The sequence below is a fragment of the Delphinus delphis genome, chromosome 7 (genome assembly GCF_949987515.2).
Source record: "Delphinus delphis chromosome 7, mDelDel1.2, whole genome shotgun sequence".
NCBI classification, from domain to species: Eukaryota; Metazoa; Chordata; class Mammalia; order Artiodactyla; family Delphinidae; genus Delphinus; species Delphinus delphis.
Genome location: NC_082689.1, coordinates 43617519 through 43632024, shown reverse-complemented (window position 1 = coordinate 43632024; position 14506 = coordinate 43617519). Strand labels below are relative to the sequence as shown.

The 14506-nt window shown below is 42.8% G+C and overlaps 1 long non-coding RNA gene across 2 annotated transcripts in view; it reads right to left on the bottom strand.

Moving 5' to 3' along the window:
• Nucleotides 1–14506, bottom strand: part of LOC132428485 (uncharacterized) — a 253274-nt gene that overhangs the window by 90923 nt on the left and 147845 nt on the right. The window lies entirely within an intron of this gene.

Genomic DNA, 14506 nt, shown 5'->3' with positions numbered 1-14506 from the left:
GGAAGATTGTGATTCAGTTTAATCCACTCCATTTTTATAACAATATATCTGAACAAATATAATAAATTGATGGTTTCCTGAGAAAGGGGTTTAAAACAGTACTATTAAATTAGCTCTAAAGAAAATAATAGTTTTATCTTTTTATGACGGTGCAGGAAGACTTTAAATTGAATGCATTAGGGGTTTTGCCCCGAAGCCTGAAGTTTTTCTGGTTCTCTACTACATTTAGGTTTAGGAGGATACAGTTAGGTCAAATATTAGATTTCAAAGCACACAAATATGGAAAGTCAACAATGCTATTGCTAAAAATACACAAGCCAGGAACTGTGGCAAATTCAAAATTATCAAATAAGATGAATGTTATAAAATCTCTCTAAAAGTGGTGGCCATTGACTATATATTACTACTGCTGATAAAGCATCTTGTATTTTGCATGACAAATTTTTGTTTATCAAGAATCTTAAAGGTTCTGGAAATCAATAAAATTATGAAAAATGGACTAGAAAGGTGTATATTTCCTCCACTAATGAGTAGAAATAGCTCACCTTCAGCACAGGCTAAGACTCTAGGGAATGAATGGACTTCTTTTGTTTACAAGTAGCAGAAAACCTGACCCAAACTGGCTTAAGAGGAAGTTTATTGTCTCCTGTAACTGAAAGGCCCAAATGTAGGTTCCAGACTTCAAGCATAGCTGGATTCAGGCTAAACAATTCACAAGTGGTTGGTTGCTCTCCATCTTTTAACTCTGCCTTCTGTGTGGCTTCAGTATCATGCTCCACACAGTTGTGCTCCAGTCCTACCATCCTCTCAAGTTCAAGACCAAAAAGCAAGAGCAAGTCAGCTTCCCCAGGAACTCAGAGTTACTGACTTGAGTCTTGTGCTCATTCCTGAGCCGATCACCATGGCTAAGAGAATGTGATGCACTGACTGGTGTAGGCCTGAGAAGTATGTTTTACATCTGAGTGAGGACAAAGGTGTAGTCTTCGTCAAGCACATGGACTAAATTGGGGAAGAGTGGGGAAAGAGTAAAATTCAGTATAAAAATTGGGAGCTGTTGCTGGAAGATGGAGAGTAGATGGGATTCTGGAATACAAAACACACATTTATGGGGTAATCTATTATAGGGGGAAAACTCAATCGTGGCCATGGAGATATGGTTTTACTGGTTTGGTCAGGACCAATTAACAAGTAGTCTCAGATCAAAGGTGATGATAAAAATGCAGCGTGAACCCACTATATAGCCAAGGAAACTGATGATCAGTGGCCTATCTGCCTAATAAATGGGTGAACCTTGGCTGTACAATGACAATCATACCACTTACAACTCATTTTTTTGGTGAGGATTAATAAACCAATGCATGTGAAAGTATAGGTGGTTAAAAAATACCCTTTGAGTCAAATTTTCCTTTCTTAGGTTGAGAGTTCTTTAGACTAGGAAGTATGCCTGATTCTTCTTCTTTTAAAAAAAATCTCTAGAACCTAGGATAGTATCTAATATATAGTAGAAATTTAATGTGTGTTGAACAAACAGGTGTTAGGTATATTAGTTAGGTTATAGGATAAGCTGTTGCAACAAAGAGACCCCAACATATACTGGCTCAAACAAGATACACGTTCATTTCTCTCTCACAGAGCAGTCTGGAGCCTCTGGGCAGTTTTGGTAGGAAGGTAGCTCCGCTCCTGTAAATCATGCAGCTTCCTTCTGTTTTATTCTACCACCTTTTCCTTGTTTTCCTCATAGGCATGGTTGAAGCTGGCTAACCACCATCGCAACTGGGTTCCAGCCCGTGGGAAGGTGCAAGAAGATTTGAAGGGCAAACAGCTTCCTTTTAGGAATGTGATACAGAGAGATGGGGGTGGGTGTGTTTCAGTGGGCTGTCTGTGCAGTGCCCTGGGGGTTGTTAGCTTATCAAGAACTGTCTCTTTAATTGTTACAGACCTGTTGGACCTGGGAATGCAAGGCCCCTGGCCACCAGAGCCAGGTAATCAAGGGACATACCCTGGGTGGCAGCTGAAAAGACCTGGGCACTGGAAGTAAAAACCAGGGCAGGGCTTCCCTGGTGGCACATTGGTTGAGAATCTGCCTGCCAATGCAGGGGACACGGGTTCGAGCCCTGGTCTGGGAAGATCCCACGTGCCACAGAGCAGCTGGGCCCATGAGCCACAACTACTGAGCCTGTGCGTCTGGAGCCTGTGCTCCGCAACAAGAGATGCCGTGACAGTGAGAGGCCAGCGCACCGCGATGAAGAGTGGCCCCCACTCGCCGCAAGTAGAGAAAGCCCTCGCACAGAAACGAGACCCAACACACCCAAAAATAAAAATAAAAATAAAAACCCAACCAAATTAAAAAAACAAAACAGGGCTTCCCTGGTGGCGCAGTGGTTGAGAGTCCGCCTGCCGATGCAGGGAACACGGGTTCGTGCCCCGGTCTGGGAAGATCCCACATGCTGCGGAGTGGCTGGGCCCATGAGCCATGGCCGCTGAGCCTGCGCGTCCGGAGCCTGTGCTCCGCAACGGGAGAGGCCATGACAGTGAGAGGCCCGTGTACCGAAAAAAAAAAAAAACCAAAACAAAACAGGGCATCAGATATGTGTAAAAACTCCCCTCCTGGAGATACTGGCACTCTGGAGCAAGGAAGAGGGAGAGCGTGAAGATAGCACCTGTCTTTCAAAGTCTCTAGAAAGGATTACAGTCAGCCCTTAGACGTGTTTAACTAGAAGCCTGCCCCTCAGGCTGCAGCTATGATGATAAGCTAATAGGCCTCTTTCACAGAAAAGACTGAATGCCTGGGTCTATTGCCTTTTGCTGTGCCCTGAAGGAAGTAGCCTTTTAAGAATTCTTCCTCCATTATAAGCCCCACTAGCCAACAGAGCCAAGTTATGTAGAGGTATCCCCTGGTGGCAGACATAAAAACTGGGGCACCAGATGTAAAGCCAGGGCAGCAGACATGTATAAAAACTCCCCTCTGGGAGATACTGGCACTATGGAGAACAGCAAAGAGAGGGTTCTGAGATGGCGACCACTGGCTGAAGTGAAGCAGAGAGACAGGATAGAGATGGCACCCACTGGCTAAAGGAGAAAAAAAAGAAAAAGTCTTAAATTAAAAAAAAAAAAGATGGCATCCACCGACTGGAGAATGGCCAAGGGTTAAGTGCAAAATGATGCTCACCAGTCTCCATCCCTGGAGAGCACCTAAGCAGGCCCCAAAGGTGTGTCAAATCAGATGCCTGCCCCTCAGGTCAGTGCTCCCAGACAAGCAGATGAGCTTCTCCCATACAGAGTGGATGACTGCTGTGCTGGGCCCTGGGGGCAGGTGAGCCCTTTAAGAGCCATTCCTCAGATCGCTATAGCCTGTGGGTCTCGTTGGTTTTCAAAGCTAGATGTTTTGGGGCTGTCTCTCAGGTAGAGGTCTTAAAAGTTGGAGTGCCGATGTGGGGCTCAAACTTTTTGCTTCTCAGTGAGAAGCTCTGGGTTTTGAGTTCCCTCCGGACTGTGGGTAGCTATGCTGGGGGTGAGGCTTAAAGTGGATTGTGTCCCCGACTTAGATGTGGGCCTTCTTTCATTTGCCTGATGCATAGGAGTCACTCAGCCAGTTTTCAGGGTTTGTTTGTTGGTTTCTTTGTTTCGCAGAGAAAGTTGTTCCAAATATAGCTTTAGATTTGGTGTGTTTATGGAAGGAGGTGAGCTCAGCATACTCTTACATCACGATCTTGAACCATCTTGAACCATCTTGAACCACCATCTTGATGCTCTTATACATTTCCCTCTCATGAACATGGGTCTTACTCTTAAAGGGTTAATTTCTAGGAATGATTAACCCTGATTTTGTCATTTCTCCATATGAAAATTCTAAGGAATGTAGGAAGTATTATTTGAGTTAAGAATTATATTTTCAGCCAAAGAATTGATAAATATACTTACAGTCTGTTCAATGTTGAAGGGATTTGTCCCCAATCAATAAAACATATTTAAGGCAATTAGACTGCCCCAGATTTTCTGCCCCAGATTTTCTGGGGCAGTCTAATTTTAGATATCTGGTATTGTCGCCAATCCTATAAAATATTGTAGAGCATGCACCACCTATATATGTATATTTATTTATTTATGTATGTATGTACTAACATAGATATGAACTGATGTGTCATGTCACAAAACATAAAGCAAAACAGAAAAATTTAAAGGATGAGCTAAAATAATTGTAAACAAAAGTTCTAATATTCACTTCTCACATTCTCCTGGGGCTCATACACATACTACATTAAACCACTGTACCAGTCAGTAAGAGAATCTGGGCCAGAACCCAGGTCTCCTGACTTCAGAGGTGTTTCATCTGAACTTACTGTTTTTCATCTTTCTAATATCTAATGGAACTAAAGTGTAAGGCAGGCTTTGTTCCAGACAAGATGGAGTAAGTGCATACCTCCTGCTAATAACAACAATAATAATAACAAAAAACCCTGAACAGGGGGAAAGATAAGTTAAGAGTTTGGGATTAACATATACACACTACTATATATAAAATAGGTAAACAATAGGACCTACTGTATACAGGGAACTATACTCAATATCTTGTAATGACCTACAGTGGAAAAGAATCTGAAAAAGAATACATATACATGTATATATTTATGGGTGTGTGTGTATGTAAAACTGAATGACTTTGCTGTACACTTGAAACTGACACAACATTGTAAATTAACTACACTTCAACAACAACAACAAAAAACCAGCAAACAAACCCTGAACAAAACACACATCACTTACCAGAAGATCTGAAAAGTGGAGAAAAGAAGATGAATTAGCTAGAAAACGTGAGACCTGAGGAATAGGTTTCCTGAGTATTTTTCTTGCCCTCTATATATCCAAGCCTGTGTGTTAGAAAAGTTTGCAATCTGGAAATACTAGTGGGAAAGGACAAAAACATCCCCAAGAAAATTCTGCCCTCTCCAGCCAAAGGACCTGGAAAGGGGCAGCCTTTTAGCAGAAATCAGAAAACAGAAAACAGAAATCTTTTAGCTGTATGTGGTAGGCAGAATTCTAAGCCATCCCCCCCCCCCAAATTTCCTGCCAGTGATGCCCTGACCTGGAACTGGGAATTTGATGGACTTTACCTCTGTGATTAGTCTATGTTATACGGTATAGTTGATCTTAAGATGTGGAGATTACCCAGGTGGTCCTGGTCTTACACACGAGTCTTTTAAAAGTCAAGAATTTTTTTGAGAAGAGAAGTCAGAGAGATTCAAAACATGAGAGGGATTCAACATGAAGGAGGTTTTCTTTTGCTAAGATGCAGGGGTCCACATGGCAAGGTCCTGAGAGTGGCCTCTAGGAGCTCAGGATGGTCCCAAGCTGACAGCTAGCAAGACATGGGGACCTCAGTCTTACAACTGCAATGTAATTAATTGAATTACAAGGAAATTAATTCTGCCAACAACGTGAAGGAGTTGGAAACGGGTCTTTCCGTAATTGAACTTCCAGGTGGAGATATAGCTTGTCCACATCTTGGTTTTAGCCTTATGAGATCCTGAGCTACGGGACTCTTGACTCAGGGAAACTACGAGATAATAAATTTGTGTTCTTTTAAACCACTAAGTTATTGGTAACTTGCCATTCTTGAGACAAACACTATGAAAAAGCCACGCCCTCCTTCACCCCAGTGGTGCTGCGGTAGTGGAGCTGGGTGGCAGAACTCTGACTTCCACTGCTGTATTAGTTTCCTGTTGCTGCTATAACAAATCACCACAATCTTGGTAGTTTAAAACAACACAAATTTATTATCTTATAGTTTTGGAGATCAGAAAGCCAAATGGATCTAAAACCAAGGCTAAAACCAAGGTGTCCACAGAGCTGCATTCTATCTGGAGGCTGTGGGGAGAGTCTGTTTCCTTGTTTTTTTCCCCAGCCTTTAGAAGTTTCCTACATGCTTTGGCTCATTGTCCCTTCCTCCATCTTTTTTTTTTTTAATGAATTTATTTATTTTTGGCTGTGTTGGGTCTTCGTTGCTGTGCACGGGCTTTCTCTAGTTGCCGCGAGAGGGGGCTATTCTTCATTGTGGTGCACGGGCTTCTCATTGTGGTGGCTTCTCTTGTTGCAGAGCACAGGCTCTAGGCATGTGGGCTTCAGTAGTTGTGGCACATGGGCTTACTAGTTGTGGCTCACAGGCTCTAGAGCACAGGCTCAGTAGTTGTGGTGCATGGGCTTAGTTGTTCCACAGCATGTGGGATCTTCCCAGACCAGGGCTCGAACCTGTGTCCCCTGCATTGGCAGGTGGATTCTTAACCACTGCGCCACCAGGGGAGCCCCCTTCCTCCATCTTTAAAGTATATCACTCCAACCCCTACTACGGTGATCACATCCCCCCTCCCTTTTTTGACCCTTTTGTCTTCCTCTTATAAAGAGGCTTGTGGTGACATTGGGCCCACCTGGATAATCCAGTATAATCAAGATCCTTAATTTAATCACATTTGGAAAGTCTCTTTTACCATGTAAGGTAACATATTCATAGGTTCTGAGGATTAGAATGTGGAATAGCTCTGTAGAGGCTTAATACACCGAATTTGAACCACAGCCCACAAAAGCAGGCCAGGATATACATTCTGGATATAAGCAGCTTAACTACATACTAAACTAGGAAATGTAAATAAGAACCAGAGTCTTATAATATAAAATGTTCAGGATATAGTCCAAAATTACTCACTATATCCAGAAAATTTTCACTCAAATAAGAAAAGACAATCAAGAGTTACCAACACCAAGATGACAACAGACGTCAGAATTATCAGACAGGGATTTTAAAGCAGCTATTACAAAAAGGTTGTAATAAGCAATTACAAATACTTTTGAATCAAATGAAAAACACAGAAAATCTTAGAAAATATTTATAGAATATATAAAGAAGAACCAAATGGGAATTTTAGAACTTAAAAATATAAAAACTGAAATAAAAACTCATTGGTGGGTGTTTTGAGAGTACCCAGGATTTAATTTATAGAGGAAACTGAGTGAGGACACTGAGAGGTCAATGCTATTGAAGGAAGAGTTCATTTAAGGGGCATGCTGTGCCGTGCAGGGATAGGTGAAGAAGTGCCAGGGTCAGGTAGGAGGCAGGAGGTGTGAGGGGAAAGCATGGGCAGAAGCCATTTTAGCTTCCAAAAGAAGGAATGGGTAGGCAAGTTTGAGCAACCTTAGGATTGGATAGTTTTAATGACTTCAGGGGGCTCAGGGTTACAGTGGTGGTCTCTACTTGTCCAGTACTTGGCCCCGGGATTGATTTAGGGCAGGGGAAATATTGGCTTGATGTGTGAATGTTAGGTAAAAGAGGTTGTTGGGCGTATGGGCTCTGGATTGGTTGGCTTGCTTATAAAAAGCACAAGGTAAGGGAGTCATTTGCTATCTCAAGGAATTAGTTAGTTCTGGGAGGGCCAGTGTCTCTCTGCTTGGCATGGCCCCCAAGATGTGAAAGCATCATAAAGTATAAAAAATAAAAAACATAATTAAAACAATGGCTCAATAGCGAAATGGGATGCCAGAAGGATCAAGTGAACTTAAAGATAGAGCAATAGAAATTATCAATACAAACAACAGAAAGAAAAGAGATTTATAAAAAATGAATAGATCCCTGGGGACCTGTGGGGTAGTAACAGAAGATCTAACATTCATGTTATCAGTTTCAGAAGAAGGAAAAGAACACTGAGCAGAAAAACATTTGAAGAAACGATGGCTCAAATTCGGTAAAAGATATAAACCTCCAGATTTGAGAAATTGAGTGTACCCCAAATAGAATAAATTTTAAGGGATTCACACCCAGATACATCATAATCAAACTTCTGAAAATGAAGGACAAAGAAAACTTTTGTAAGCAACCACAGCCAGAGAGAAACAATGCATTACCGACTGAGGAACAATGATTCAAACAGCAGCAGATTTCTCCTCAGAAACTTGAAGGACAGAAGGAAGAGGCAAAGATTTTTCAAGTCCTGAAATAAAAGCATTGTCAATCCAGAATTCTTTATCCAGTAAAATATATCCTTCAGGAAGGAAGGTGAAGAAACACTAAGAGAATCTGTCACCAGCAGACCTGTTCTACAAGAATGGCTAAATGAAATTCTTCAGACAGAAAGGAAATGATAAGGAAAGGACACTTGGAACACCATGAATGAAAAAAAGAGCAGTGGAGTCATATGGATTACATATTGTATAACACTCTCAAAGACAAAATTATAGTGATTGGAGAATAGATCAGTGGTTGCAAAGCGTTAGGATTGGAAGAGGGTGTGGTTATTTAAGTGTAACACAAAGAAGTTTCTTTCTTGTGATGGAACAGTTCTGGATTCTGATTGTGGTGATGGTTACAGGAATCCACAATCGTGGTAAGATTTCAAATTTTAGCCCCTAAAAAGAGTGTATATAAAGAAAGACTGGCAAAATCCAAATAAGGTCTGTATCTGAGTGAATAGCATTGTACAATACCACTGTGAATTTCCTGGTTTTGACATGTTACTGTGGTTATAGGAGATACTATCATTGGGGCAATATTAGGTACACAGAAACTCTCCTGTAATAATTTTTGCAACTTCTTGTCTTAAACATTTCCAGAACAAATTGTTATAATGACAGTATAGGACATATTTTAGTTTTTAAAAAATTTAATAATTTATAAAGGTAGGATAAGAGCAGGTGAAAGCAGAGTTTGAAGAAAATCAGCTGAACTGGCAATCGGTATAGGAAAGATTTTAGTTCAGTGAAATCATTCTGTGCACACCCCCTCTAATCTACACATGCATATGTACATATGCACACTCACGCACACATGCACACACAGGAACACAATTATAGCCACCTAGGTTTCAGTATTTCCTTGTTGTTTCTACTATTCTCTTTCTAGCCATCTATCTTAGATTTTTCTGTGCTTACATTAGGAAAGATCTCTCAGGAGATTATTCATCTTTTCCTATTGGTGGTCTTACCCATTTAACTCCTCCCTCAGCCCCTTATGCTTCATCTCCTAATCCTTTTGAAGCCTTTATAATTCTCATTGCCATAAAATTCTAGCCTCCATTTCTAAGAATAATATTGCCAGCAGCCTATTTAACATCCCAGAATTTGCTACCACCTTATTAGATATGATAGAGCGAGAGAGCACAGGCTGAAGCCTGACTCAACATTAAGTGATGTCAGACAAAGGAGTCACCCTACAGGTGCTCACAATCTCACTGTCACATTCCTAAGGTCCATATGTCCTCTGGAGGGTTGTGGTGGGGAGAACAGCTCCAGAAAAGTCTGAGGAAACACAGCAGGTAAGTAGAAAGTAGGAAGAGAGGAAAGGAGTGGTGAGAAGTCATCCCATTTATCAGAACATTATTCAGCTCAAATCCTTTGATGATCATTCAGGCTGGGACTGAGAAAGGAGAAGAACAGTCAAGAGAAAAGAAGGAACAGAAAACTTCTTATAGCCAAAGAGTCTATTCCCATCTTGTTCTGAGGCTAGAGGGAACAAAGGGTCAAGGATGGTAGACCCAATTCTGAGGTTGCTGGGAGAGGGAATAGAGAGAGCTCAGTAGGTGTTGATGACTTTGAGGATCCAGTCTGTATAGTGAGAAACCTTGGTGTAGTGGCCAACATCACCTCTCCGAATATACCCTTCTGACCAGGATAAGATCCCTTGGAGCTGATACTGGCACAGAATTGGGGCAGCAGCTACTTCCTCTTAGAAAGAGGAAAGATGGGTCAGGAAGAGTAGCCAGAACAAAGATGACCTAGTACCAAGTCCCCATCTGAGGAGCCCAGAACAGAAAGATTTAGGTGATAAAGGTTGGAAGAAATATCTAGTGGCCATCTTGGGCCCATCCCATCACTCACCCTAGGCTACATCAGAGGAAGCCATGGAGAAATGAGAACACTCAGCTGTTTCCACCTTGACATCTAAGTTCATTCATGATTGGAAGGAGGACACATTCCTTCCTGGACCGCAATTACCTTGATCTCTTCTTGGATGTAGACAGGAAATTGGATTGGGTTGAGGGAGATATGTGGACCCAAAAACAGTGTCCCAGAGCAAACTTAGGAGGGGCCAAGGGAAAAGAGTTACCTTACATGAGTGTGTGCTCTCCAGAGATGATCCTGCACAGAACATGTTCTCCGTGATTTTAAAAGGCATTTTTCCTATAGGGGAATCTTGGCAATATTCATTAGGGAAGCAAAAGACAGTCTGGTTTATCTCGACATCAGCTTTTACATCTGAGCACATGCACATACACGGGGTGGGGGGGAGGGGAGAGAGGGACTTTGTTTTCCTTTGATCCTTCACATATCCATCTCCCTTTCTTCTCTCCTTCCCTCCCTCTTACCTGTAATTGACCTCTCTATCATTCAATGAAAGAAAAAACCAAAATGAAAAGGAACCAGAGAAGAAGAAAAGAGACAAAATGAGAACACCAACATTTGGTTCCAGTGTTGTAAACTACATGCCTTGGGCTTGTAACCGTGCATGCTTTTACTTGTAAATGCATGTCTGTAAGTTTCTAATGAATGAGCCACATCCAGCATTACCAGCAGGGTGACCCTCCAACCCCTTCCTCACCCATACACCCCTTCACCCACATCTGAGGGGTAAATGAGTCAAGAATACTGGATTCTAGAGACCTCCAGCCATAAATAGTCATGTTACCCCTAGGTATATCTTATCACCAATTTGGGCCTCAATTTCCACACGAATAAAATTAGAAGTTAAGATATATAAGTTCTCAGGACCCTAACAGCTTTCTTGATCTATAGTAACAATCATCTGATAATCCTCACTGAGCAGACATTCAAGGAGCACTAAGTGTCTGTCTTGAGAGTCACTCACTGGAATTCTTCCATGACCAGCCCCAGACAAAGACTGTGCAATTGTTCAGTCTTCTGTCAGTCGTGGTACGGGGCAGAACCACCAGCTTCACCTGATCATTGAGCTTTAGGGGATCTGTCAGCTTGATGAGCATGATGCCATGCTCAGCAGAATCCCAGGTGAAACTTGGATGTTGGATAGCAAGCATGGGTCTTAGGTTCTTCATCTTGTTTTGGAAACTCCCTTTTAAAGTAGCAATCTCTATCTCAAGAAATCTAGAACAGGCCATGAAGGATTAGTAGAGGAAACAGATATTATTCTATTGTTCAACTTGCATCCTTTCTCGCCCTAACTTGCTTTGTGACTTTACACAAGTTCCTTCCTAAACTTGCCAAGACCCCCATCTCCTTGCCTGGCAAATGACAATTTCCACTGCTGTTCTATAATTCTTTGATCCGTACCACATTGCATAGAGTCTTTTCTTCCCTATTGGTTCATTCCCTGGTCCTCAGCTTCCCCAATCCCCTCCGTCTACATCATCCTACCCAGAAATCTAACTCATAACCACCTAGAACTATTTCCTTCCTCCTTCCAACCACTTCTTAGGCTTGAGAGTCCCCTGGGCAAGTATCCTCAGGGCTGAGCAATCCCAGTGACTAAGGGGGAACACCTCTCCCTCCAGGACCCCCATCACTCACAGTAAGAAGCAGTGCGCTGCAGTGAGAAGCCATTGTTTGTTGATCGGGGTCCCCAAACAAGCCTCATTTTCTGAGTTCAGGAAAACCAGAAAAGTTGATACAATTTTGCTGTTTGCCTGGCTGAATTGCCTGACTGATTTTGCTTGCTCTGGTGTTGGTGTTACGGTTGTTGCTGTTACTGCTGTCAGATGGGGAAGGAAGGCAGAATCTTAGAGATGGGCAGACGTTCCAGAGCATGGAACGTTTTATGTTTTATGTGGAAGTGCTGAGATGTTTTATGTGGAAGATGTTTTATGTGGAAGTGCTTTGAAATGGTCAATGTGTTTTTGGTATTTAAAGTACTATTAAACTATTTTAGAATCCTTTTGTTAATTTCTCCTTGGACTTCCCTCTGTATTTGTGTCCTCCTTCTTACTCACTCCTCCTCTCCCTTCCTTTCTTCCTTTTGATTCTTCCTTCTTTTCTTCAAGCTTCCTTCCCAGCTATACAGCAAAATCACATTTTTTGCCAACATCCACCATCTATTTGTGTAAAGTTTCATCTTGGTCTGAATCTTCTCTTGTGCTGGTGGAGCCAGGGGAAAAATCAGTGGACTCTAGTTATCTCTGAATGTGCTAGGAAACTACCAATCCCTGGGGTCCTGAATTCTTATCTTTCTGATGATCTCTTCACCCCTGTTATCTAGAGGTGAAGAGATCCTACACTTTCTTCCAATATGACCTTTTCAAAATTTTGAGCCAAAATCGGAACCTGCACTCACCAGTCACTGTCAGAGTAGTGAGGAGGCTGTTCATGTCTGCTGTCTCCACACCCTCTTCCAGCGAGAAGACCTGGGAAGGGAGTGAACTACCAACCAGCCTGATGCTCTGGAAGCTTTGCAAGGGGAGAAATTACAAAAAGGGGTGGGGAGGTTCAAGGGAGCAAGTGGCTCTGAACTAAGGGAGGATGACATCAGAGGGAGGAAAGACAGTCCCTATCTCTCTAGAGGGTCTGCCTTCCCACTGCAGTCTGGGAAATTTATCCAGGGTGAGATGCCTGACCCCCAGGGGGATGTACTAGAAACCAAGAACTTTGTTCTCCTTTATTAGCAAAGAGAAATCTCAACTGGCCAATCCTGCCTGCCCTAGTCTACTGTCTCTAGTAATACTTCAGACCCCTTGTTCCCTTAGGTTTACTCACCTGTCCTCACTCAGTATGGCTGATCTCTACCTCTCTGTGTGACATTTACCAGCCTTCAGCTTAAAAATAAACTCCCTTTTCTATGAGGTACAGACCCCCTCACCTAACACACTGAGCCCTCCCCCATGTCACACTGACCCTTATCATGTGAGGATCCTTGCCCTCATGTCACACTGGCTCTACCCCCATGCCATCCTCTCCTTATGTCACACTGTCCCCATCCCATGTCATCTTTCTCTATCCCCAAGATACCACTGACCTCTCCCTGAATATTTGCAGAGCCAGTCAGAGACAGACAGGGTGTGCTTAGCACAGACCTCCCTTGGAATGAAGTCAAAGGGATACAGAGTAGAATGTACCAGTCAGCATTTGCTACACAGCAAATTTCCTCAAAACTTAGTGGCTTAAAACAGCAGTCAATTATTTGCTCACAATTCTTTGGGTTGCCAATTTGGGATGGACTCAGCTGCGCAGCTCTTCTGCCCTCAGCAGGGCTTAGTCATGCATCTGTGATCAGCTGACACTCAATGGTCCCATGAACACACCTGGTGGTTGGCTGGTTGTTGGCTGGAGCGATGGGTGTAACTGGGCCACATGTCTATCATCATCCAACAGACTAGCCCAAGATCATTTATATGATGGTAGCTGACAGTGTTCCCAACATCAGCAAAATGCTAAGTCCCAATGCCCAGCACTTTTTAAGCCTCTGCATATGTCATATTTGCTAATGTCCATTGACCAAATCAAGTTGCATGGCCAACCCAGATTCACAGGGCCACTTATCCCACTCTAGTCCCTGTGTATCCTAACTTCTTTTTAAAAATTGGCTGTAATCTTTGGCTTTTATCCCTCTTAGTCTGGCCTCCCCCGTCACACTTGAGCATCTCCCATCAGTACCCCACAGGCACCTATTTCTGCCCTGATCTGAATACCTTCTCCTAGGCTTCTTGTCAAAAGCCCCTTGACTTCCTTCCTCAAAGGTCATCTATGCATGCCCTGCCTAATGAGCAAGGACTGGCTCCTCCCCCTATCATTTGGTTAAACAGTGGCCCTGACTCTTTTTAATGTATTCCTCTGATTGGCTGTGAGTCCTTGGCTATTCTTTCTGAGTTCATAGCCACAAGAAAGTCTTCCCATTCATCCTTTGATCTGGCTACAACCCTAACTACCCTGAGGAAGACTCTGCTTCTCTGCTCTCCATTGTGCTAATCCCTGTCTGGTACCCACTGAGCTCCACTTGTTCAGACTGGATTTTAAGAGCCCCTTCGATTCCAATTTGAGTCTACTCCTCCAATCCCCAAACTGTTTCCTGGAGCATTATTTTTCTCTCTTCTCTACTATGAACTTTCTACTCTAGGCCAGCCAGTTTCTTTAGTATTCTTCACTTTGACCATTACCATACATGTGCACTTTCATTCTTTGGCTCATTGTATAGACATATCTGGGGGCACCTACGCTACCCACTCCTTGTCAGGGAGTCTGTCCCTGCCCACAACCCTTGCTGAGTGGCTCAAGATTAGATGTCAAAAGGCCAGAAACTGGATCCTTAGAGATCCCCTTGGATCAATGTAGCTCTACCTCGGTGCCCAACCCTAGTTCTGCCTAATCTTGGTCTGATACTTCCACGCTCACAGCTCATCCTATCAGACCCTCACATACTTCTGGATGGTCTCAAACTTAAGAAGCTCCATTTACCTGGTTCATAACCTTGACTTCCTTAAGGATAGGATTTATATCTGATTCAGCTCTGTGTCTCCAGATCCTAGCATAATGCCTGGCCCCACACAGATTTTACACACACACA